Genomic DNA, 25,422 nt, shown 5'->3' on the forward strand with positions numbered 1-25,422 from the left:
GGGGGGCAGGGGGTGGGATAACATTAGGAGAAATACCTAATGTAAATGACGAGTTAATGGGTACAGCAAACATGGCATATGTATACCTATGTAACAAATCTGCACGTTGTACACATGTACCCTAGAACTTAAAGTATAATGATAAAAAATAAAAAAACCTGGTCTAAATTAGTGATTCTCCATCCTGACCGTACATATCCTTGGAATCGTTTGGAAGATTGAACATTACTTATGCCTAAGTTCCCCTCCTCAGGGTTCTGGATTTAAGTAGTCTGGGGTACAGCCTGGACATCAGGATTATGATAGGCCCAGGGAATGTACTATTCATCCAAAATGGAGAATCACTGCTCTCTACCAAGAAGCAGCATGAACTTATTAGTTGATTTTATTGTTACACCATATTCCTGCTAGGCTAGGCCGGCTTTTTCTGGGCTTACCCACTCCTTAAAATCTTCTGATATCTTAAGACAGTGAACTGAATGATGGGCCACTCTAGACCAAAGGGAGAACAAGCAGGCGGACCTACTTATGACACCTATGTAGGTGGCACCTAGCTAGGTACAGCCACAGCTTAAAATGGTACCAAGTGAATTTTAAGTTCTGGGTATAGGTTTTTCCACCCTAAGAATACGTGAAAATTACCTGAGAAACTTTTTTTTTTTTTTGAGGTAAGGTCTTACTGTGTTGCCCAGGCTGATCTCAAACCACTGGGCTCAAACCAACCCTCCCGCCTCAGTCTCCCAAGTACCTGAGACTATAGGTGCATGCCATTGAACCCACCATCTGAGAGAATTTTAAGAAAGCCTAATAGATTGATGTGTAACCCACCACCCCAAAGCCAAAGTTTTTAACCTTGGCCATCTGTTGGAATCACCTGGGAACTTTAAAAAAAAATTACTGGGGTTCCAACCCCAGAGATTCTGATACAATTGGTCTGGGTGTGGCCGGGGCATGGGAATTTCTGAAACCTCCCCCGGGGATTCTAATGTGCAGCCAAGGTTAAGAACATCTGGTCCAAGACAGGACTCTTCATTATGTATTCACAAGACTCTTCATGAGGTTACTCCATGTGTTTCAAACCTGCCAGGGATTCTAAACTACAGGCAGGGCTGAGAACCATTGCTTCAAGTGGGAAGCCAACAAAAAATGACAAAATGGCAGTTACAATACTGTCATTTTTTAAAGTGCATATTTGCACAGGAAAAAGACTGAAATGATATGCTCCAAAATATGAATAGAATTCTTTTTGAGAGGTGGGGTTACAAGTCATTTTTATTTATGCTTTTCTTGATTTTCTGAAAATTTCCACAATGATGTTTCCTAAAATCAGTGAGGAAAAAAAAATCCCATAAAAATTGCTTTGTATTCAATACTAGATTATCATAGTGGAAAAATATGGCACCTTATTTTGTCCAAAGTAATGAATCTGTAAGCATTCAACTTCATCCATATATCAAATTAAACTCTATAAGCTGATGTCTGTTGTTTGATAGAGGAGGCTGGGTTTGTCATCTTTGTCTTTATTAGACCCTAAGATTTTATTATGTTGATTGTATCCTTCTTCTGCGGTGATTCTTTTAAAAATATTACTTGAAGGCGTTCTCAGCCACTTACTGTTCAGGGACTTTGTGACATGACATAAATGCGCACTTCCTCCAAAGATAGACATTTGCCTCTGAGATCCAGCAGAGGTCACTTCCCAGAAGAGCTCAGCTAATGCAGGGATTTCACAAATGACATTTCCTTTATGTCAACGCAACCCCCAGCTTCATTTTCTGAAAGATAATCTAAGCTCTAAGCTGAAAGTGGGCAGTGCTGTGAGACTGACTTCAATAAAGATTTGTTTACAGTTTAACATTAAAGGAGTTTGACAGGATAGATTGAAATTGTAGCATTTTTCCCCCACTATTACAAAAATTACTCAATAGGGCGCTCTCGCTCTCGCTTTCTCTCTCTATATATACACATATATATACACACATACATACATATGTGTATATACGTATATAGTATACACATATAGGTATATATACATATATGTGTATATGTATAAATGTGTATATATGTGTATATATGTGTGTATGTGTGTGTATATGTATATATATGTGTGTATATATGTGTATATATGTGTGTATATATATGTGTGTATATATATGTGTGTGCGTGTGTATATATACATATATATATGTACTATCTGGAGATCTCCAGATAGTAGAGTTTGGATACTTGATTGTTCTAAATAGGTGGAAAATTAATTTAATTAATCCTATAAACTTTTTTCCCTTCTATTGAAAGTATCCTCTTTTATCAAAAAGAATTGGTCACGAACAGTTGTATACCTTCCATTTTGTACTTAAACTGCATTTAAAAGGAATTAAATGTGCTTGCTCTTACCCCAGGGGTTCACAAATGTTGGCAAACTTTGAAGGAGGTATTTTTGTTGTTGTTTTGGTTCTTAATGCGTAACACAAAAACATCTATATAAAGTTAGGCCATTTCAAAAGTATCTGTTAAAATGTAATTCAATTGCTTAGCATGGGTCAGTGACTGTGCCAGTCTGAGAAAACTCACAGATCACTGAGACACATCCCTACTTTCAAGGAATTTACAAATTGCAGGGGAGATGTGTATGTTTACACATCACTAAAAATGCAAGTCATTGAATTGGAAACCCAAGCAGACCACCATATACAAACAAAATGCTATGTAAACACAGAGTAAAAAAAGGAGAAAATAATGTAAGCCAGAGAGAAACACTGAGCTGCATGGATATGGCTGGCAGCTCTAGAGCTACACCTAAAGGAAAGATTGGATTTCAGCAGTCAAAAATGGGAAGAAAGGGTGGAAAGTCATCTCGGTTAGACTGAACAAGGGAAGGAATGGATTACAGGTAGAAAAGCTTATGGCATGTTCAGAGTTAAGTAGGTAGTTGGATGGAGCTTGTATCTAGAGGCACGGGAGGACTTAGGTCACCTTGTGGGTGGGCTTCAGAAGCGAGGTGGGAAGTTTGAGTGTTAACCTGTGGGCAGTGCAGAGCTGCTAAGGGCTTCTGTGCACGGACAGGGTGTGACTGAATTTCAGCTGCAGATGTGCTCTGGCAGGAAGCAGGGAGACCCAGTAGGAAGCTGCTGTAGCAAATGAGTGTGAGGTGATAAGGCCCTGGTGATAAGGGCCTGGGCAGAGCAACCTAGGAACAGAATGGCAGACAGAAGCAACCTTGGGGAGGAAGATACTTCTCCAGACCTGCAGGCTGAGCAGACAGATGAGGGGCAAGAAGGAGAAGAGGTGTGTATGATGGCTTAGGTTTGTACCTGGGCATCTTGGGGATGGAGACATCAGTAACTAGAGGAGAAAGAAGTAGGTTTGGGGGCAGGAAAACAAAGCCACTGAACTCAGTTTATATATATATATATATATATACACTTTATGTTCTAGGGTACCTGTGCACAACGTGCAGGTTTGTTACATATGTATACATGTGCCATGTTGATGTGCTGCACCCATCAACTCGTCATTTACATTAGGTATATCTCCTAACGCCATCCCTCTCCCCTCTCCCGACTCCACAACAGGCCCCCGTGTGTGATGTTCCCCTTCCTGTGTCCAAGTGTTCTCATTTGAACTCAGTTTTTGATAAACTATTGGCAACGTTGAACTTAACCTTACCCGTGTGACCCTGGGAAATAGCGCCAGTTAAAGAAATGTCTCCCGTCCCCACTCCTTTGTGTTTCAGAAACTGGCTTACTGCAAATAACTATCTTTCCCCGTAAGACTTAGATAAGGGCCATGGGTATCTCCTTGTTTGCCTGTGAGAAGGCCAGACACAGACCGTGTACACTCCCATTTGCCTCATACATGATTAGCTGAACTGCTTGTTCCACTGATCAATCAAAACAAGATGGTTGTTAAGCAAGCTTCGGCCCAACTTATTTCTCACCCCTGGTCCTGAAACTTCGGCTCATTTTCAGCTTGAGCCACCAAATGAATGAATGAATGAATGAACGAACGAACGAACGAACGAATGAATAAATAAATAAATAAGGAAAAAAAACTCTTTTTGCCTAAGCCTTGAGGCACTTGCAGACCTTATGGCCAGAGCAGAGCATCCACCCTATTACAATAGTCCCTTTTCCTGCCTTGCAATAACCCTTTTGAATAAAGCCTATCCTTACTAAGTCTGAATTTGTTTTTTATTTGACACTATCAAATTGTAACCTCAGACTGCTGGCCTCTCAACTGTAGTTTGCATCAGCTTTGTCTACTAGTAGTTCTACTTCAGGGCTCTACTTGGCCACCAAGGTGCTGCTGATGAGGAGAATATTTGTCTTTTTCCTCTGGATTTACATACTCTATTCACTTTCCCAGTTCTCCTTCTGGACAGCTCTAATCTCTGAGCAGGCAATACTTTCTCAGTATTGTCCATCAGGTCATACCCTTCCAGCTAAATTCACTTGCTCAATCTATAAGGCCAAACTCAAAGTCATACACATAGGCTACATAGGATGCATGATTCTGAGGATACCTATCCAACAGAATAGAATCCAAGAAACAGATGCAAGCTACATATGTAATTTTAAATTTCCTAGTAGCCACATTAAAGAAAGAAAACAGAAAGAGGTAAAAATAATTTTAATAACATATTTTATTCAACCCAATATATCCAGATTATCAATACAAAATCAATAAATTCTTGAAATATTTTATACTCATTTTTTTTCCTACTAACTATTCAGAATCCAGTGTATATTTTACACATATAGCCCATCTCAATTTGGGCTAGTAACTATTGTATTGGACAGTACTGCTATAGATTATGATGTGTGATTTGCATCCATATTGGTCAGAGATTAGCCAAGATGCAGAAACCACTCAAGCATTTCAACAGAAGGATTTTAATGCAGGGAATTGGTTATATAGATGTTGGGAGAGCAGAAGCTGAACATATAATAGTGGGGCAACTCATGGATTAACAATGGCAGGAAGCCACCCATAGGCTGGAAGCACAGAGGAAGGACGTGGCTTATGAGTGCTCAGGAGCTGGGCTCAGCTGGTGGAAACTGAAGCCTTAGTAGGTCTGTTTGGAAGAATCCATGAGTATGGATGACACATGACTATTGCCAGAAAAGCAGGGTGAGGAGGGAGGGGAGAAATACCTTGGCTTCTCCCTCCAGCCCTTCAATCTCCCATCAGTGCCTCCTATTGACCAAACCCAGTTTGGAAGCTAGCTGACACGTGACAGACTGGGAAATGCAGTCTGTGGAGTTCAACACCTTTTGATGCAGGAAAGAGTGGGAAGAGGCCAAAGAATAGATCTGAGAGCAAACAACAGACCAGCACAGCATTCTCTTATTGCTTACATCTCCCTGCTAGTTATTTTAAACAGATAAGGGCAAATACCTAAGGAGATGTTAACTAGTGTTAAATTTCTGATTGCCACACACTTGCTAGATGACTTGAATTTTGTTAATAATTTTGATAATAATACTTTTGCCATCAGTTTCTTGTGAGGATTAAATAAAGAGAATCTGGCCCAGATGTAAAAGCAGTAAAAAGTGTTCATTTATTATTATTATAATTTAGCAAGTCAAGGAATTCTAGGCAGGTGGATATTAGCAAGTCCCACATCATGACCACAGAGGTGGGCAGCAAGATAGGGAGGGAGCTAGTAAAAATAGGCAGCAACTCACTGTTTCAACCCAATGGGCCAGTTTCCAGCTTCATTTCTCATAAAAAAGTTATGTTTTGCTATCCAGTTAAGGCAAAAGACTTGGAGTAAGCCATTTAACCTCTCTATCTGAAATGCTAATGTCACCTTCCTAATCGATTATATAATCTGCTTGTCAAGTTAAGATAGATCTATCTATTTGCATGTCTTTGAAACACTGGCACACTCTACAGATGAATGGCACCACCTTTGATTCTACCCTAAAGACTGAGAAAAATACTTTCAAAGATCAAGCTTAGCCCAGACATATTATCAACTTATCTTTGTATTTCTCCTTCATAAGTACACTCTGGTGAAGACAGACTATATTGTGATGAGTTCTTCAATCTTAAGTAAAGAAAACCTTAAATACAAAATGTCTCAAATTGTGTTTCCTAGGAGCAGAACCTAAGACAGGAATGCCTGTAAATATCATTTATTGAGCAAGTGTTCTCAAGAGAAGGGAAGTGAGGGAAGCAGGATGGATTGGAGGAGAAAGCTAAACAAGGATGTGATGGAGATTAAGTTCTGCTTAATCTCAATGAGGAGCACTCATTGGGATTACAAATTTATTTTCATGTTGAGGTAAGTGGGCCAACCATTTGTACACCTGTGTGTGTGTCAGTGACTGGCCTCTGACTAGTGCCAGGGTTTGAGCATAACCTTCCTGGCCAGATGGCCATTCTTCGGAAGACAATGCTCAGGAGAAGAAAGTAGCTTTGGAAGACAAGCAACCAACACTCACAGCAGCTGGGGATTGGGTGAGCCCATTGGTAAAGGAGGTCTGGGTGGGGCACCAATAGAATCCACTCCTCAAAACATCATCAAATATTCTAATTTTCTTCCATTTTTTTGGTCCCCAAAGTCCACATAACCCTTTGTTTTGACCCTTCCTTTCCCCTGACCCTTAAAAAAACCCACCATGAAGTCTTCAACTTTTATTCCAGGAAGCAAAAAGGAATTATCTTTATTAATCAACTATTTAATAATATAATATTGATAACAGTGGGGAGACAGACTCTGGATTAAAACTTAGCATTTTGATGGAAATTTTCCTCTCTGCAATGCATTTTATCCCTTTTGGTTCACAGTTCCTTATTGTCAACTATTTGCTCTGTATCCTACAAGGGATATTTCTGTATACCTCTGGATCAGATTTTTCAACTTGAAAATTTTCACAGTGAAGAAGAAATAATTGGATCAGCTATATAGATATAATGCAGAAATAGTAATCACAAGCTTCTCATTTTAGCTTAGGTTCTGCAGCAGTCTACAAGCTATATGTCATAGACCATATGCAATCTGTATGGGTACAATCCCAGGGCAGCAAAAGTAGGAAGAAAAAGGAATTAAACCAGGACATGAGAAAAGGCAAAAAGAGTGAAGTGTCACCAGGGCTGTGCTGCAGTTGTCACCAGAGCCAATTGTGTGCATCTCTTTCCAAATCCATGTCCAATGACATCACCTTGTTTAAAATTGGCCACGGTGGAAATATTTATGCCATGGAAATTGGCAAATACTACAAATCAGGGCTTTACTTTTGTCTAGAGAGTCAGTTTTTAAACACTTTCCAAGCATAGCACTGGATATTACCAAGCTGGCCACAGCTTCACAAGAAAATGCAGCTGGTCTGTTCACTGGACAGACTTAATGGAGCAGTCTACCGGTGAGGAGGAAGGGAGAAAAGGTTATTTGTTAGCTTCCCCATAATGCCTGTCCCACAGAGCATTAACTTTCCCAGGTCCCATACCACAAGGTACAGCCCTCAACTGAGTTCTGAAGTTGTGTGACAAGTCAGGGTTTGTGAGTTCAGTCTGTTTGGACACTGAAGCTACTCAACATTTGTGCAATAAGCCCATTCCAGAGCACTACCCTTACTGTGAATGAGACTGAGGTATTGGGAGATGAAACAAACAGGAGAGCAGTACGCCTCTCAATGAAGCACTTCACCAAGGATCAGCAAGGCATAAGAGGCCAAAAGAATGTAAGGAGGTTAATAAATTGGGTGGGATAGATCACCTTTTACTGAAGAATATATTTCAGACAAGAATCTTCACCGAACTTTATGCTGTCTTCAACTAATGCAAAAATAGATTATCAAAATTCTGCTTGGTTGTAGAGAAAGCAGCAGTAGGGGATTCTAAATGTTGAATGACCTTATGAAAATTGGATATGTCATATATCACTTCTGGCTTCCCATCTATCTTTTGTTTGACACACACCTGATAGTGCTTACATTTTAACATTAGCATATCCTAATTAATTGTCAAATACCAACAATTGTAATTCAGGGTTGGCTAAACAATGCAGACAAATTACTTATTCATCTGGAAAGGTCAGCCTAATTATAATAGATAAAGGATTGTACTGTCTCATGTCCCTAGTTAATGTCAGGTACCTGACATTCTACACGTTCCATAAAAATGCGTTAACTCTACCATGTGCCAGACATGCAAGAAATACTAAGAAAATTAGTCCAAGCCTTTACCCTTGAGGAATTCACAATCCCAATGGTGGGAGAGAAAGACATGTAAATAAATTGACTTAATGCAGAGAGATAAGGAGAAGGCATATGCTAATTTGGTGACATATTTTCTCAAATGAGATGGCAAAGCAATGCTTAATGCTCTATACAGAACATGACATTTATTCTTGTAGGAAGGTATTATGATTGCTTAGCAATTTTGGAAATGGTATTCTCATCCATTTCTTCCAGGGCCTGTACTGCACAGTGAAACACTAGAGCTCAGATGCTGAAGTGCACTCTGGAGCCGACCACATTTCATAGAGTCTGATTGCATATGCAAACAGAACCATTTATTTTGTGCCCAAAACAAGCACTTTCCATGTGTGCACTCAGATTCCTCATAGGCCCCCATGTGTAGCTACTATTATCTTTCCTATTTTACAGATGAGGAAACTAAACTTTAAGAAAGAAATGTATGGAAGGTCACATAGTAAGTGGCACAGTGAGTATTTGAACGCAGATTATGTTACTCCAAAGTCCACGTGGTCTGGAGTTCAGCTGCCTATTAGTGAACTCTTATTGATCTGTGATGAGATAAGAAGTTTGTGCCAGAATGTAAGTCAACTATGTCAGTAAGCACATTGTTTAATTCATCTAATTTTTTTTGATATGAAGATCTTCTTGACAAGGTAAGCAGTGTATTGATTTACATTTTGATGCAAGCTTCTTATCTTGTCATGAATCAGCACTTTGCATAGCATTCTAAGACTCCTAGAAAAACAGCATCTTAGATTACTGTAGAGCTTTTCTTCTTTCATATCTATGGAAGAAAAAGATTAAAGTGCACTTAATGTGTCTTGAGACAGAAGTAACTCAGAGGACCTCAGGTACTACTGTAGGGAGTCTGTTCCAAAATGTCCAAACCTGCTAGTCTTGTTTATTTTTCTTCCTGCCTCTGAAGGAAACACACATTTTAGAGGGAATTGCCAGCCTTAAAACTGGCCTGGGAGTTTTTTGTAATGGTATTATTGGCCAAGCTCCCGAATACTTTATCACTATGATCCGCTTTCCTGACTGCTTCAGTGCCCAGGACAACAGAGGTGGTCTGGACCAGCTCTCCTTCTCTGTTGGCACCTGCTAGCATCCATTCCTATACTCAGGAGGTTAATTTTTCCTTTTCTCACATGATTTTCTGCCCTCACTTAAGAAGACATATTTCTAAACATAGACCTACTCCGTGATCCAGTAACTCCAAGAGAAATGAGTATAAATGCCCAGGAAAGACACATATAAGAAGGTTTATAACAACTTTATTCGTAATAGCCCCAAACAGGAAACAACCCAAATGTCCATTCACTGGAGAATGTATATATAAATGGTGATATTTTAAACACATTCGTACAATGGACTACTACACAGCAATTATAAAGAACAAATTACTGTTAGTATATAACATGGATTAATCTCACAGACATAATTAGTACAAGAAGCCATACATACAGTACATATTGTCTGATTCTGCTTATATGAAGTTAAAGAATAGGCAAACTGGTCTGTAGTGACAGAAGTCAGAACAGTGGTTACTTTTGGGATGTGTATGTGTGGTGGGTACAGATTGGTAGGAAGCAAAAAGGAACCTTCCGGAGGGCTAGAAATGTCCTATATCTTGATCTGAAAACTTCGATGAAAAGAAACCTTTTTAAAAAAAGTACCCATGGAGAATAAATATTTAAAGGATTTTTGAGTTCAGTTAAGCTCAAAATGTACACATCCATTGATTCAGCAATTCTACTTCTAGAAATTTTTCCTAAATAGCCATGATTGTGCAAAGATACAACATCAACATATTCACAGAGCCCTGTTTATAATTGGAAAAGATAGGAAATAACCTAAATTTTCCACAATCAGGACTTGCTTAAGGTAATTAAGATATGGTCATATAATGAACTACTAGAAAGAAATACAAGTTGAAATTGTAGAGAATATTCAGTGTTATGAAAAATGTTAGCAATATCATGTTGAGTGAAAAGTGCTAGGATCAATCCACTGTTCAAGGAAATAAGAGAAGACACAAACAAATGGAAAAATATTCCATGCTCATGGATAGGAAGAATCAATAACATGAAAATGGCCATAGTGCCCAAATTATAGATTCAATGCTATTTCCATTAAACTACCATTGACATTCTTCACAGAATTAGAAAAAAATATTTTAAAATTCATCTGGAACCAAAAAAGAGCCCATATAGCCAAGACAATACTAAGCAAAAAGAATAAAGCTGGAGGCATCACACTACCAGACTTCAAACTATATTACAAGGCCATAGTAACCAAAACAGCATGGCACTAGTACGAAAACAGACACATAGACCAATGGAACAGAATAGAGATCTCAGAAATAAGACCACATATGTACAATGATCTGACCTTCAACAAACCTGACAAAAACAAGCAATGGGGAAAGGATTACCTATTTAATAAACAGTGCTGGGAAAACTGGCTAGCCATATGCAGAAAATTGAAACTGGAGTCCTTCCTTACACCTTATACAAAAATTAATGCAAGATGGATTAAAGACTTAAATGTAAAACCCAAAACTATAAAAACTCTAGAAGAAAATCTAGGTAATACATTCAGTACATAGGTATGGGCAAAGATTTCATGATGAAAACACCAAAAGCAATTGCAACAACAGCAAAAATTGACAAATGGGATCTGATTAAACTAAAGAGCTTCTGCACAGCAAAATAAACTGTCATCAGAGTGAACAGGCAACCTACCTAAAGAGTGGGAGAAAAATTTTGAAATCTATCCATCTGATGAAGGTCTAATATCCAGAATCTACAAGGAACTTAAATTTACAAGAAAAAAAACCATTAAAAAGTAGGCAAAGGACTTGAACAGGCACTTCTCAAAAGAAGACATTTAGGCAGCCAACAAACATATGAAAAAAGCTCAACATCAGAGAAATGCAAATCAAAACCACAATGAGATACCATCTCATGCCAGTCAGAATGTTGATTATTAAAAAGTCAAGAAACAACAGATGCTGGCAAGACTGTGGAGAAATAGGAATGCTTATACTCTGTTGGTGGGTATGTAAATTAGTTCAACCATTGTGGAAGACAGTGTGGCAATTCCTCAAAGACATGGAACCAGAAATACCCAAAATATAAATCATTATATTATAAAGACACATGCACACATATGTTCATTGCAGCACTATTCACAATAGCAAAGACACAAAATCAACCCAAATGCCTCCTGTCAGGGGGATGGGGGAGGGAGAGCATCAGGATAAATAGCTAATGCATACTGGGCTTAATACCAAGGCAATGGGTTGATAGGTACAGTAAACTACCATGGCACATGTTTACCTATGTAACAAATCTGCACATCCTACATACACATGTATCCTCGAATTTAAAATTAAATTTTAAAAAGAAGGAAAAAAACCACCCTTTGATAATGAGGTAAGAATATGGGGAAGTCTTTTTGAACTTTCAAAAAAAAGTTAGACAAATACAAGGAACATATTCTTAATTACTTATGTGAGAAAAAAAGAGAATACTAAATATAGTTAAAATTCACAAGTATTTAGTTACGTGGTTGATAAAAGTCCTTGAAAAATACAGATCTGTTTTCCTTTTCTGATGAGAAGTTCATGTACAGATACTGATTGCCATGAATGACCAATTTCCAAATGAAAAGGACCACACAATTTTGTTTGTTCTATTTGCCTGTTTTTGTTTTGTCCAGTAGGAACTTGGTTCTTCATGTTTTTCAAAACAAAATGTAAAAAATGAAACAGATTACAAATATGGAAACTAGAAGGAAAAGAAACTAAAAAGAAAAAAAAAAGGATAGAAAACACTGCCACCTGAGGCTCCAGAGGTGCAAATTTGAGGATGAGAAAGATGCTCAAAGATCTCAATAAAAATCCAAACTCAATGATCTGCTGTTGGATTATCATGTGACCCAATAGCTTTTCCCATTCTGCTGCCAAATAGGATACCTGTCTTCTAATAAGGATCCTAAAATGTTTCTCTGCTCTTAGAGGTTCATAATAAATCATTATCAAACCACCCATTTCCATTTAGATTACTCCTACCTTAAAATGATGAACTGCTATATAGAGCAAATACCAACATTTTGGAAGATGAGTGTATTATTTACTTGGTGCTCCCCTATCTTTATCTATTGTGTAGAGATTTAAAATAACTCTGACACTTGTAGTCATTAATTGTCTTAGAATCAAGTTTTTCTTAAGAAACTCTGCTGTGTTGTGGAGAAAACATCACTCAATATTTGGTCTGCCACTCAAAGCCAAGCTGGCTCAAAGCTTATCATCTCCTACCCCTCAGCTACACAGGGCCAAAGGACTTGGAGCAGGGCCTGTTGGCCCAAATCCAGTTGGAAGAAAATATGCCTCACCTCACTCAAAAAAGTTAAGTAACCCCAGCTTATCTTTGATTCTTTTCAGCCTTTCTTATTGCCTACTCTTTTACTCCTTCCTCCCACACAATGTCCTCATAATCTCTCACTCATTCCTGTCATTCAAACAAGAAACTTTCCAAAATCATATGTTCACTGTTGACCAATTATGTTTCAGAATAAACAAGATTTCATGGAAAGAAAAGTGGTAGGTTGCAAAGTGGCATGTAAAATATACATCTAGTTTTACTTTAAAAGTTTGTACATACACATACATTGTACACATATAAAATTTAAAGTGCATGTTATGAATATATATTTATATTGCATATAGAAAAACTGGAAGTAGATCTGCCTACATGTTAAACTCAGGGGTTATAGTATTCATCATGATTTATTTTAATCTTTGGGTTTTTTGAATTTTTCACATATTTTCAACAATGAACATTTGTTACTTATGTTATCAGAAAAACATTAAAGATAAGGTCTGTAGGCTTCTAGCAATGTGAAAATGTAAATGAGATTATTAGACAAAAACAAATTGCTTTATTATTTGTGATAAAATATAAATTCATCAGTCAAATTTCAAATGGGTGAATTAAACCACTCTGAAACCAGTGATTACATCCTGAGTGACCTCACAGTAGAATACCTTCATCAGTTTTTAATAATAATAAAGATACAGCCTGGTATCAGTAACTCTCCATTATAGGAACCTTGAGCTGAACCAAACACATACTTGAAAAACATCCATGATCCTCCAGTTGCCATCACTTAATAAACTTCTTGATGGAGATTAAAAAAAAAAAAAAAAAATCACAACTCAGTTTTAAACCAGGATTTTTTTCTTGTCATTTTTACCTCAAATAAGTTGTCAATTACATTGAAGGGAAATTTCACTGCTCTGAAGCTGCACAAAACAGAGGTTTACTGGTATCAGGAGTTTGGAGTCTGTATTGTCAATTCCTTCCATTCATCACTGAATGCTTACACACCTTGAGAGATACCTTTTTTTTCCTTTAAGAAAAAAATGGGTATAGGGATATCCGCTGTAGCAACATCAAGTTCCCTGACAGTGTATTTTAACAACTCCAACTTAATTTTCATTGATGCCACAGCATCCTGAGGTTATCAGATAAAACCACGCCTATGTGCTTTGTTACAAAACTCCTATGAGGGATAGCCGTAGGCAGTTGAATTTTTTTCCAGTTGGAGAAAGGTAACTATGGTAACTATTTTTATCTACTAACATTACAATTTCATGTTGGCTAAAGCTGCCTATAGCTTTATTGGTAATAGTCAGCTATTAAGGGAATCCTTGAGAATACTCTTTTAGAAGCCCCAATCTCTATTCTTCCTTTGCCTGCTAAGTAGTCATTAAAAGAAAATTACACAGGCATAGTAATCCAGTTAAAATTTTCAGAACTTTTTGAGCCATTGCTTTAGCTGCTGGTGGGTGATTTGTTTTAATGTATGTCACCTCTAAAAAAAAAAAAAAAATTTTACAAAACACTTTCTAGACTGTACACACCCAAAAAAATCCATAACGTTGTGATCATTATAATATATTGTGTACTCTACCCTTTAAAGAAAAAATAGACTGAGGATCCCCTAGCTAGCTGCTGGGTTTGTTTTTGTTTTTGTTTTTTTCCCACTCAAAGCCTCTGGGTTGAACTTTGGGGTGACAAGTGTGGGGGCCAAATTTGATAATTCAAGCTATCTGGGCTGGAGACAATGGGAAGGAATGTGTGGAGGCTACTACTGGCTATCCTACCCTCCCCACACAGAAGGTCTGTGGACTGTGTGTGTGTGTGTGTGTGTGTGCATGTGCATATTGTGCATGTTTGTGTGTTGGTGAGAATGGGGTGGGGGGACAATGACAAAGGTCTACCAGAAAAGGCTTTGAGATCAATTAGCAAATTGTGATGATTATACTAGAAACTCTGGTCTACCAAAAAATATCTAAATCGGGGGCCAGCAAACATTATCTGAGAAGAGTTATGTATTAGTTTCCTAGGGCCATTATTAACAAACTACCTCAAACTTGGTGGTTTAAAACAACAGAAATTTATTCTCCCACAGTTCTGGAGACCATTATTTAAAATCAAATTCAAACTGCTAGAAAATCTTAATTGAACAACATTAAGTTAATATATGACATAACTTTGTTGACACATCTTATTTGTAAAGATGCATTCAGATGTTTTGTAGTATGCTATTGTTCAACATGATTTTATTTTACTTTATTTTAAAGATAGTGGGCCATGACTTCAGTCCTAGTCATTATCATTGATGCTAATTTTCCTTTTTCACAGCAAATGTGTTTATAATAATCAGTTCTGTACCATTTTAAGTTAATTAATAGTAAAAACCAAAATACAGTTATTTAAAAAGGCAACTTAACAATTATTTATTGCATATTTACTGTTATAGTTACTGAAAATAAATCCTTTGTTGAGTACAAAAAATGAGATAATCACATCCCAGCTGACCATAGGGCAACAATGGTGTTTATCATTAGGATACCTTTTGAGTTTGTTCTATCTGTGCTACAGAAAGCCATGCAAGGACTCAAGTCTCCCAAGGATCTTCTAATAACTCTACTGGAAAACATTTTCATGGACACACACTCTGACATTACTGGGTAAAAACATATCATTTTTGCCTTAAGTCCTCTTTGGTACATTTCTCTTTAGCCCATGACAATTAAAGTAGTATATTACTAATCTTTACTATGATGATTTGATTATATCAAACAAATTTCAACTTACTAAATAAATTACAAAACAAGTCTTATTCCATAAAAGTGTTATACATGTAAATTATAACTGCAAGAGATAAGGTTTGGCCTTTTCACTGTTAAACAAGAGCACACTGTGGTCAGAAGATGGTTCTCATTTTGATGCAAGAATATTCCAACCTGGAAACAGTTAGATCTGCTTATCAGCCAGCATATTAAGAGTTAAATATAGGCCGGGCGCGGTGGCTCAAGCCTGTAATCCCAGCACTTTGGGAGGCCGAGACGGGCGGATCACGAGGTCAAGAGATCGAGACCATCCTGGCTAACACGGTGAAACCCCGTCTCTACTAAAAAATACAAAAAATTAGCTGGGCGAGGTGGCGGGCGCCTGTAGTCCCAGCTACTCGGGAGGCTGAGGCAGGAGAATGGCGTAAACCGGGGAGGCGGAGCTTGCAGTGAGCTGAGATCCGGCCACTGCACTCCAGCCTGGGCGACAGAGCGAGACTCCGTCTCAAAAAAAAAGAATTAAATATAGTCACTGCAAGTAGCAAGTACCAGTATGATTAGGGATGCAAATGCAAATATGGACTGGGCTCTTTTATAATGTAATCATACAGATCAGCGGTCAGTAAATATTTTCTGTAAGGGGCCAGAGAATAAATATTTTCCACTTGGTGGGCAAAAGTGTGTCTGTTGCAATTACTTAATTCTGAAAACGTAGTGCAAACACAGTCACACACAGTATGTGTATGAATGAATGAGTGTGATTGTGTTCTAATAAAACTTTATTTACAAAACCAACCACATCCAGGATTTGGCCCATGGCCTGTAATTTACTAACCCCTGATATAGATGATACAGAATGCATTTATATTGCTTTTACAGATGAAACTATAATTGAAAATACACAAATGATGCTTAGGGACCCCAGAGAATATATCTCTGCTAAAGAATTTACTTAATTTTATATAGTATTTCAAAGTTTCCAATAGTGCTGTGAATAAACTCTGTAATTTTTTGTTAATTACTACATTTTTTAACTGGTTATGGCTAGTTTGAAGCAAAGCTATTGATTTGTGTATGTTAATCTTACATCTAGCTTACTTACTGAACTCTAATGTTATATTAGGGTTTGAATTGACTCAATTGGTCTTTCTAGGTGAATAATGATATAAACTGTGAATTATGACAGTTTCTTATATTCATACACCTTATCTATTTTTTCTTGTCTAAATGCACTGGCTAGGACCCCCAAAATAATGTTGACTGAGCAGTGAAAACAACCAAACTTATCTTGCTCCTTTTTTTGTCGTATTTTGTTTAGTTTTTTTCCCATTGTAAGTGACTTTATTACACTTTTCAAAAACTCTTTTGCTTCTGCTTTTGATATGAAGCAGGCATAAGAGGCCCACATTTGTTACACATCTACACTTTGGATTCAAGCCCTAACACCAGTGACTGTGGCTTATTAAAAATACTGGCATTGAACTACTGAATTTGCTGAAGGGCATATAGAACTTTTAGGTTGAACATAAAATATGAAAAACTCATTTTCATACAAATCACTAGCAAGGGGTTTCGGGTTTGGCTCAAATAATTCATTAGGGACCATTAGATGATGTTGAGTCAATCAGCACAGCCATCCAGAATGGTCGCCTTCTGGGTTCTTAGTCACAGTACTTTAATTCCACAACCAACCCACACTATAGATGGGGTTTCTTCTTCAAACTTAAGTGTCAGTTATTAAAGTATTGTTATCCAGCTCCAAACTTGCCCTTCCATTTCCTGCTCTGTGATACTAAGGCTTGAACTCTGCACCACACATTTTTACTTTGCCAGCTGATCCCTCTTTGGCTCTGTCACTAGGGGTTGCCAGAAGCTGATCGTAAATCCAGATAAGGGTGAGGGCCTTGGTTTTTCCTGTCCGCTTACTGTTTGCTTCCCATGCACTTCCTGTTGTATTCCTGTTTCATATTGCCATCAACCCAGCCTCACATCTTTACTGGCAGTGGCCAGGCCTTCCTTTAACAGCACCTGAAGTCAATTTTCATTTTTTCAACACATTCAAAGTCAGCCTTATTTTGCTCCACCACCACCCTGAGACACCAGCAACCACCAGGCAGTGTGCCTTTCTCAGGGCTCAGAGTTCTAACTCCATGGGCCCCTTCTCTCCCAAACTTCTAAAATGGTACAGCCCTAACCTCTTCTCTGTTCCCTCAGGATAGCAGCTGCTTCCCGCAACTACAATACCTTAGCATTTTCTCTTTTAACCTTTTCAGTTGTGTAGTTAACACTTTATACCTAGTTAACAATTCTTCATATTAAATTCTCTCTGTTAAAATTACTGGTGTGATTTCTGTCTCTTGACTGATGCTTATCTACAGAAAAAGACTTCCTAACTGGTTGTGTGGATTCCTGTTAGCTCTAGTGCAAGCAGGCTTTTCCTAACATTGCCCCTCTTTTTGAGGATCCTTTTACTTTTTTGAGAACAGAAGGCTATAGCTGAAGATCGCAAGTTACCCGTGATTAAGATATATATGTACATACATATACATACACACACACATATATTTATATATACAGGCAGTCCTTAGCTTACTATTTTTTGACTTGATAATATGAGAAAGTAATAGACATTCAGTAGAAACCATACCTTTAATTTTGAATTTTGATCTTTTCCCTGGCTCACAATACGTGGTAGGATTCGTTCTTGCAATGTTGGGCAGTTCCCAGTCAGCCACGTGATCACAAGGATAAACAACCATGAGATATTCAACACTTTATTATAAAATAAGCTTTGTGTTAGATGATTTTGTCCAAACATAGACTACTGTGTTACGGGACATAACCTCATCATAAATTGAGGAGTATCTGTATATACATACATATATTTTTAAAAATTAGTTTCACTTATACCAGGTTCTTTCTATTGTTTTTAAGACTTTTCTGCCTTCTAGAGACCTGAAACTCATGATATTTTATGATATGCTACTTTTAACAGCAATTGGAAACCAAAACCAGTTTGGGGGCCAAAAATTATCAGTATTTAGAGCATGAAACTCAAAGACCACCTTCACCAAAGTAAGTTTTGTCCACCAGAGAATGTTATTTGAGGAGAGAGGAAAAAATGAAGATTTGGGACAGAACACATTTTATTAGTGATGAAGAAGGCAAAATGTAGGAAGTGAGAGAATTTCTTTTACTCTGTGGAAGAGATCTTATAGTTTTATGTATCATTGTCAACATATCTAACAATATATTTAACCTTTGTGTGAAAAAGAAATTATTTTTCTCCCATGGGATCAAGAGTGTAGAGAAATCATTGAAAACTTTTTAATTATGTTGTGTGAGAGTGAAGCATCACAACCTTGGTGTCTGTTCTTAACTTGCCTCAGGCAGCAAAGCACAGGATGAAATTTGAAAGTAATAAAGTTAACAGTTATAAATACTTGGCATTGACAGCAGTCAATACATATAGTAAGTTTACATTTCTGTAGGAAGCCCAGCATAAATTTAAGCTGATGATGGAAGGGGAATTCCCTTTCCCTGTTCACCGATATAACATCTGACCCTATCAACCTGCTATCTCCTAATTTTCAATGTCATAAAGCCTTTAGACTTAAAGGTGGGAGGACTTAGAAAATCAAACAACCTATCCCACCTCCATGAACTGAAGTGAATAACACAATTTGTATTTGTTAGCTAGTGGTTCAACTCAATTCAACAAGCCTTCTAGATAGATAGACATATATATAGATATGTGTATGTGTGTGTGTGTGTGTGTGTACAAAATTTCTGTCTTCTGTCTTTCTGTCCATTCATCATCCATCCATCTATCCATCCCAGACAATGAGCTAGGCACTGAAGAGCCAAGAAACAAACAAACAAAAAAACTGGTAGCTGTCCTTATCCCTCTGTCCCTTTCCTCACATTTTGCATGTAGTTTCAGGAATAAGAGAGTAAATTCTGAATGGAAACACAAATATTTTACACAAAGTGTTTCAGAGCATTATATTTCCCGTTTTAAGAGCCTCTGTTTAAAGCTCAGGTGAAAGAACAAAAAGGACCTGATTGGCTTTCAAATTTCATGATGTTCCGCCCCTCAAAACCTTTAGCTCATGCTTTTAATTGTGCCTAGAATAATCTTCTATGAACCACTTCTTTGCCTGGCTAACAGTTATTCATGTCTCAAGATTCTGTCCACCCTGAGTCCCTCTTCTGTGCTGCAGTGGTCCTCTCTTATAGCACATTTCACCTAATATTGGAATAATTATTTAAGTGTTCTATCTCCACCTATAGATCAAGGCAAGGACCTTGTCTGACTTGATTTTATGTCTCCTGTGCTTCTCTCAACACTTGGCACATAATAGGTGTCCAATATATATTAGCTGTTTGGAACAAGCTTACTGGGAAGTTGGAGGTCAAGACATGCAAACATGAGAATGTCATCAGAATTTTCTGCCTGTTCTTCTGTTTTATGTACATGTGCTCTCTTTCCTTATCTGGGTTGAAAAGTACTTGAGTGGCAGAGCCTACATGTAGTATTTGATGTACTCAATTTCTTCCTTCTGTGTCTCTTGCCAGTATCTAGAAAGACACTGAACAAATCTGTGGGCTGCATTTTTTCAATTAGACCCCCTGGTTGTAAATGCTTTCTTTTCCCAATCATATCCAAAGTTGAATACTTTTATTGCCTTAAAGCAAATACCTTTCATTGTATAACAAAACAGACTGTTCAAGGCTCTTTCTCACTCAGTGGTCCAAGCCTTTATTCATACTCAGTTTTGAATTTCAACAGGTTCCCAGAAACAACTGCCAATGCTCCCTCTTGGGATATAGCAATCCTTCAGTGCAGTTTGAAACTGCCAATGTGTGCATGGAGCAGGCTCTTTAGTGTTGAAAAAGTTAGAAATAGAAATGCAAAGAGCTGAGTTCAATCAACATTTCTAACTTAGATGTGTAATAATGAGCTCATAAGAACTCATATAGTTCCTTTGGCTGCAGGTGGTTTTTCTCCTACATTTTCTTCTCTCAAATTAGCATCACCAGCCAGTACTTTCACAGGAGAGGAAAGGGATGGAAATCCACCAGCCAGAACAGAATAAATAAGACCAAGGGGTGTCTCAGGGGGGGAAGGGGAAACTTGGTAACTCCGTGGCCTCCTTTCTGCTTGTTAACAGGCTATACAGCAAGCAGGTGGCGTAGTCTCACAGGAAACATTTAGCGTCAGATGCTCATCTACAAATTCAAGGCAAACCATTTCCACCCCTACTTACATCCCAGAGGGTAGGAAGCAGGTGTAACACATAGCTTTGAATACCAGTGTAGGTCATATAAATTTAATGTATAGTAAAACTGCTTAGAAATAGATTTGGCTATTCTACTTGTATTAGCCTGTTCTCATGCTGCTATGAAGAAATACCCGAGATTGGGTAATTTATAAAGGAAAGAGGTTTAATTGACTCACAGTTCCACATGGCTGGGGAGGCCTCAGGAAACTTACAATCACGGCAGAAGGCACCACCTCATAGGGAGGGAGGGGAGAGAATGAGAGCAGAGGGAAAGGGGGAAGCCTCTTATAAAATCATCAGATCTCGTGAGAATTCACTCACTATCGCAAGAACAGTATGAGGGAAACCACCCGCCATAATTCAATTATTTCCACCTGGTCCTGTCCTTGATCTGTGGGTATTATTACAATTCAAGATGAGATTTTGGGTGGGGACACTACTCTTCTGCTACAGGTGTAAAGAAGATAATAAGAGTGCAATGCTTAATAAAAATATTTTGGTGATTTATAAGAACATAGTAGCTTTATTTTGTCTTGAAATATCAAACATTTTCAAACATACAGTTAAAATAAAGAAAATAATATACTCTTATACCTACACCAAGATTAAACAAGTAGAATGTTGTATTTTTTCCCTATCTCTACTTTTACTAAAGTGTTACAGATACAGCTGTAACCACTCAATCTCTTCCCTCTCCTCCTGAAGTTGATATGTCTTGTTTCATGTATGTTTTTAACTTTAACCACAAAAGCATAAATCCATAGGTAAATTACATTAGTGTTTGTATGTTTTTAACTTCTTATATAAATGATATAGTGATACATATTGCGTGCCTTGCTCCTTCAACATTTTGTTCTGTAATGTATGCAGACCTAGTTCATGCATCTTCACTATTTACAAGATCTATTTTCTGAATATTACAGTTATCCATTATTTCATTGAGGGAGGGTTAGATTATCTCTAATGTTCCACTAAATTATCTTGTATTTGTTTTATTGTACACAAGTGTACAAGTTTTTAGAAATGAAATTACCCAATGTGTATGTTTATCTGAATCTTTACTAACTATTGCAGAAATGTTGCCCAAAGTAAATAAACCAGTTTATAGTCTATTATTAAAGCCTTTGAATTCCCATTTATGTTCAACTCTTGCCAACATTTGATGTTTTCAGATTTAATTTTTGTCAACCTGAGACTGGCAGAATGATATTTCATTTTTGTTTGCATTTGCTTTTCCCTGATCATAATTTTCCATATGGTTTATTAGCCACTGTGAATTTTGTTTCTCTGGATTATCTATTAATGTGATACGGTTTGGCTCTGTGTTCCCACCCAAATATCATCTTGAATTGTACTCCCACAAGTCCCACGTGTTGTGGGAGGGACCCAGTGGGAGATGATTTGAATCATGGGGGCGGCTTCGCCCGTACTATTCTCATGGTAGTAAATAAATCTCATGAGATCTGACGGTTTTTATCAGGGATTTCCGCTTTTGCATCTTCCTCATTTTCTCTTGCTGCCACCATGTAAGAAGTGACTTTTGCCTCCTGCCATGATTCTGAGGCCTCCCCAGCCACGTGGAACTGCAAGTCCAATTAAACCCTCTTTTTCTTCCCAGTCTTTGGTATGTCTTTATCAGGAGCATGAAAATGGACTGATACATCATGTTTTGCCCGTGTCTCTTTTAGGTTCTTTGCATTTTAAGCAAAACTTGCCTGTGAAACAATCTGGGCCTGGTGTTCATTTTGTAAATAGATTTTAGATTATTGATTCTATTTCTTTAGTAGTTATGTTTTCTTTTATTAGCCAGTTTTACAACATAAATATTTTGTAAGAAATGAACCACTTTTTCAAAGTTTTCATTTTCCCCTGAATTTGAATGGTATTTTTAGTTGAATACTAAATTATCAATGTCAGTTAATTTCTCTAATTATTTTGAAGATATTATTCCAATGTTACTTGGTCTATATTACTGCTGTTGCAAAGTCAGCTGTCTGTCTTATTATTGGTATTATGAATAACCTGGCTTTTCTTTTTGGCTGCTTTTAAAATGTTCTGTTTGTTTCTTTGTCTGCAGTTTCACTAGATATGTCTGGATATGGGTTTATTTTATTCTGGATTCACTAGATACGCCTGGATATGGGCTTATTCTACTCAGGACATGTTATATTTTTTAAATTTTAGGAATTATGTCTGTAATCCATTATGAAAAGTTCTCAGCTATTATTCTGCGTATATTGCCTGTCTGCCAATCTCTCAATGTTTCTTAACCCCTCTTTCATATTTTCCATCTCTTCATCTCTCCATGAAATTATATTTGGTTATTTTTCGAATGTCTGTTCTTCTTTCATAGTATCTTGTTCTTTTTCTGATTTTTATTGCTTCTTTAGTTTTTAATTATGCTAAATAAACATTTTTACAGTGTCCAATAAATTGTTTTAGTATTGACATTCTTTGAGTTCTAATTAGGTCTGTGAACTCTTGGCTCAAGGTAGGTTTTGTCCTCAATTTTTATCATTAATATTCACTTTTAAAATTAACAATAGTATATCAGTCAAATTTCGGGCAGGAAGAAGATGCTTCATCAAACAGAGTACTTGTGGAGAGTTTAACACAAAATTGTTTATAAAGGTATGGCCGGGGCTAAGAGCAGCCAAAAGATGGTAAAACATGGAGCTATTGCTATCCCTAAGCCTGAATGACACAAGGAGGGAGTGATTACCAGACCCATAGCTGAAAGAAAGGGTAGCCTGACAAGAGACATGCCTTACTAGAGGAAAGCAGACACTACCAACCAGTGGCCCTGCATGGATGTAGCTAAGGGAACAAATATCATGATCTTGCTATTCTTCTGTCCCTCAATCTCCTGCATTACCTCCCACTAGCTGAACCCAGTGAGAAGACAGGAAACCCAAGTGATGCAGTAGATAGAGGTTAGTCTGTTGGGGGAAAAGCAGGGTAAAGAAGGATGGAGAACAAACCTGGAGAAATAATTGGAAAACATTTAACACTGTCGTAAACTCATGTTCAGGGGTGGCTTCTCTGTTGGAAACCTCTGTTGCTTGGGAGGAGGGCATACCCATCCAGAGCAATTTTATATTTGCTCCTTGCAGATGTCTTAACACTATCACTGGCCTAGACTCAAGTGCTGTGTTAATTTTTCAGCTCAGACATTCCTGATCCCAAACAGTTTAAATTCTGTTAATCATGTGAGACATAGACCCATAATTATAGAATGGAAAGGGAGACATTTTTGTTTCTACCCAAAACTTGTTCATGAGCAGAGAAGTTTCTTTGTTGCCATATGCTAATGGATGGAACTTTTCAACTCTTGGCCTATATATGCAACTCTTTGAGAACCTTGACTTTATGCAAGAATTATTTTTGCAGGGGGGCTGGGTGGGTACAGTCTCACTCTGTTGCCAGGCTGGAGTGCAGTGGCACAGTCTCTACTCACTGCAATCTCCCAGGTTCAAGCAATTTTCCTGCCTCAGCCTCCCGAGTAGCTGGGACTACAGGCACGTGCCACCACGCCCAGGTAATTTTTGTACTTTCAGTAGAGACGGAGTTTCACCATGTTGGCCAGGATGGTCTCAATCTCTTGACCTCGTGATCCACCCACCTCAGCCTCCCAAAGTGCTGGGATTACAGACGTGAGCCATGGCGCCCAGCCGAATTTTGGCTTTTATTGCCTACCTTTCATAAATTGAAGACCTGTCTCCAGTTCTTGCATGCATGGTAAAACCCAAACCCCTAGCTTACCAAGACTGAAAACTTCCTTAACCACCAGCCAGTAAGATGCTTACCACTCTGGCTATAATTCTGGTAATAAAGATATAGGGAAGCATATGAGATCAATTTGTGTTATTTTCATCTATATAACATATTAGGCATTACTAACATTTTGTATAAACATTAACACTGGCATGCTCATTCAATCATATGCCACATGATCATAGCCAGCCCATTAGATATCCTGGGGGAAGAAGGGGAATATCAAAATGTGGAGGGATTGATCTTTATTCAGCATTGGCACGTTGTGATTTACTGCAATTTATGCACTACCAGATGTCATCAAGCTTTCTTTTATAAAAACAAAAGCTTTAAACTGGAATCTTCATAAGGCTTTGTAATAAAAGTGTAACATTCTGTCTTTGCTGTAGAATTTTCTGGTTATCTTGTGGCAAAGTTCTGAAAGTCATTATCAACTTAATGATTTATAATCTATTTTTCTTTCGTAAGAAGGTTAGTGTCCTAGTTTTCTGGCAAAGAGTGGCAGTTTTGCATAATAACAGGATGGCTGCTAATAGTTGGCTACTTAGCAGATTTAAACAAAATTAATGCACCAATGTGTCTCTTCAAAGTACATATTAACATTTGAGCAAAGTGTGCAAAAGTAACTGATTTACCAAAGAGATATTTTATGTAGAGAGCATTTTCAAATAAATCTGTGGAAAAATTTCCAGCATTATGTAACTTTATTACCCCAAATGATATATCACTTACAAAAAATATCATAAACATCTATAGAAAGCATTGGCATTAAATATTTTTAAAATGAAGAAGTCTTTAAAATGCAAACGTTTACTGGCTTTTGAACCCATTGAAATATATTTAAGGAAGGACACAGAAGACCGGTGATTTCTGCATTTTGAACTGAGGTACTGGGGTCATCTCACTTGTGAGTGCCGGACAATCGGTGGTGGTCAGCTGTTGTGGCCCGACCAGCGAGAGCTGAACCAGGGAGAGGCATCGCCTCACCTGGGAAGCGCAAGGGGGAAGGGAA

Source organism: Colobus angolensis, unplaced genomic scaffold (genome assembly GCF_000951035.1).
Source record: "Colobus angolensis palliatus isolate OR3802 unplaced genomic scaffold, Cang.pa_1.0 Scaffold450, whole genome shotgun sequence".
In the NCBI taxonomy this organism is placed as follows: Eukaryota; Metazoa; Chordata; class Mammalia; order Primates; family Cercopithecidae; genus Colobus; species Colobus angolensis.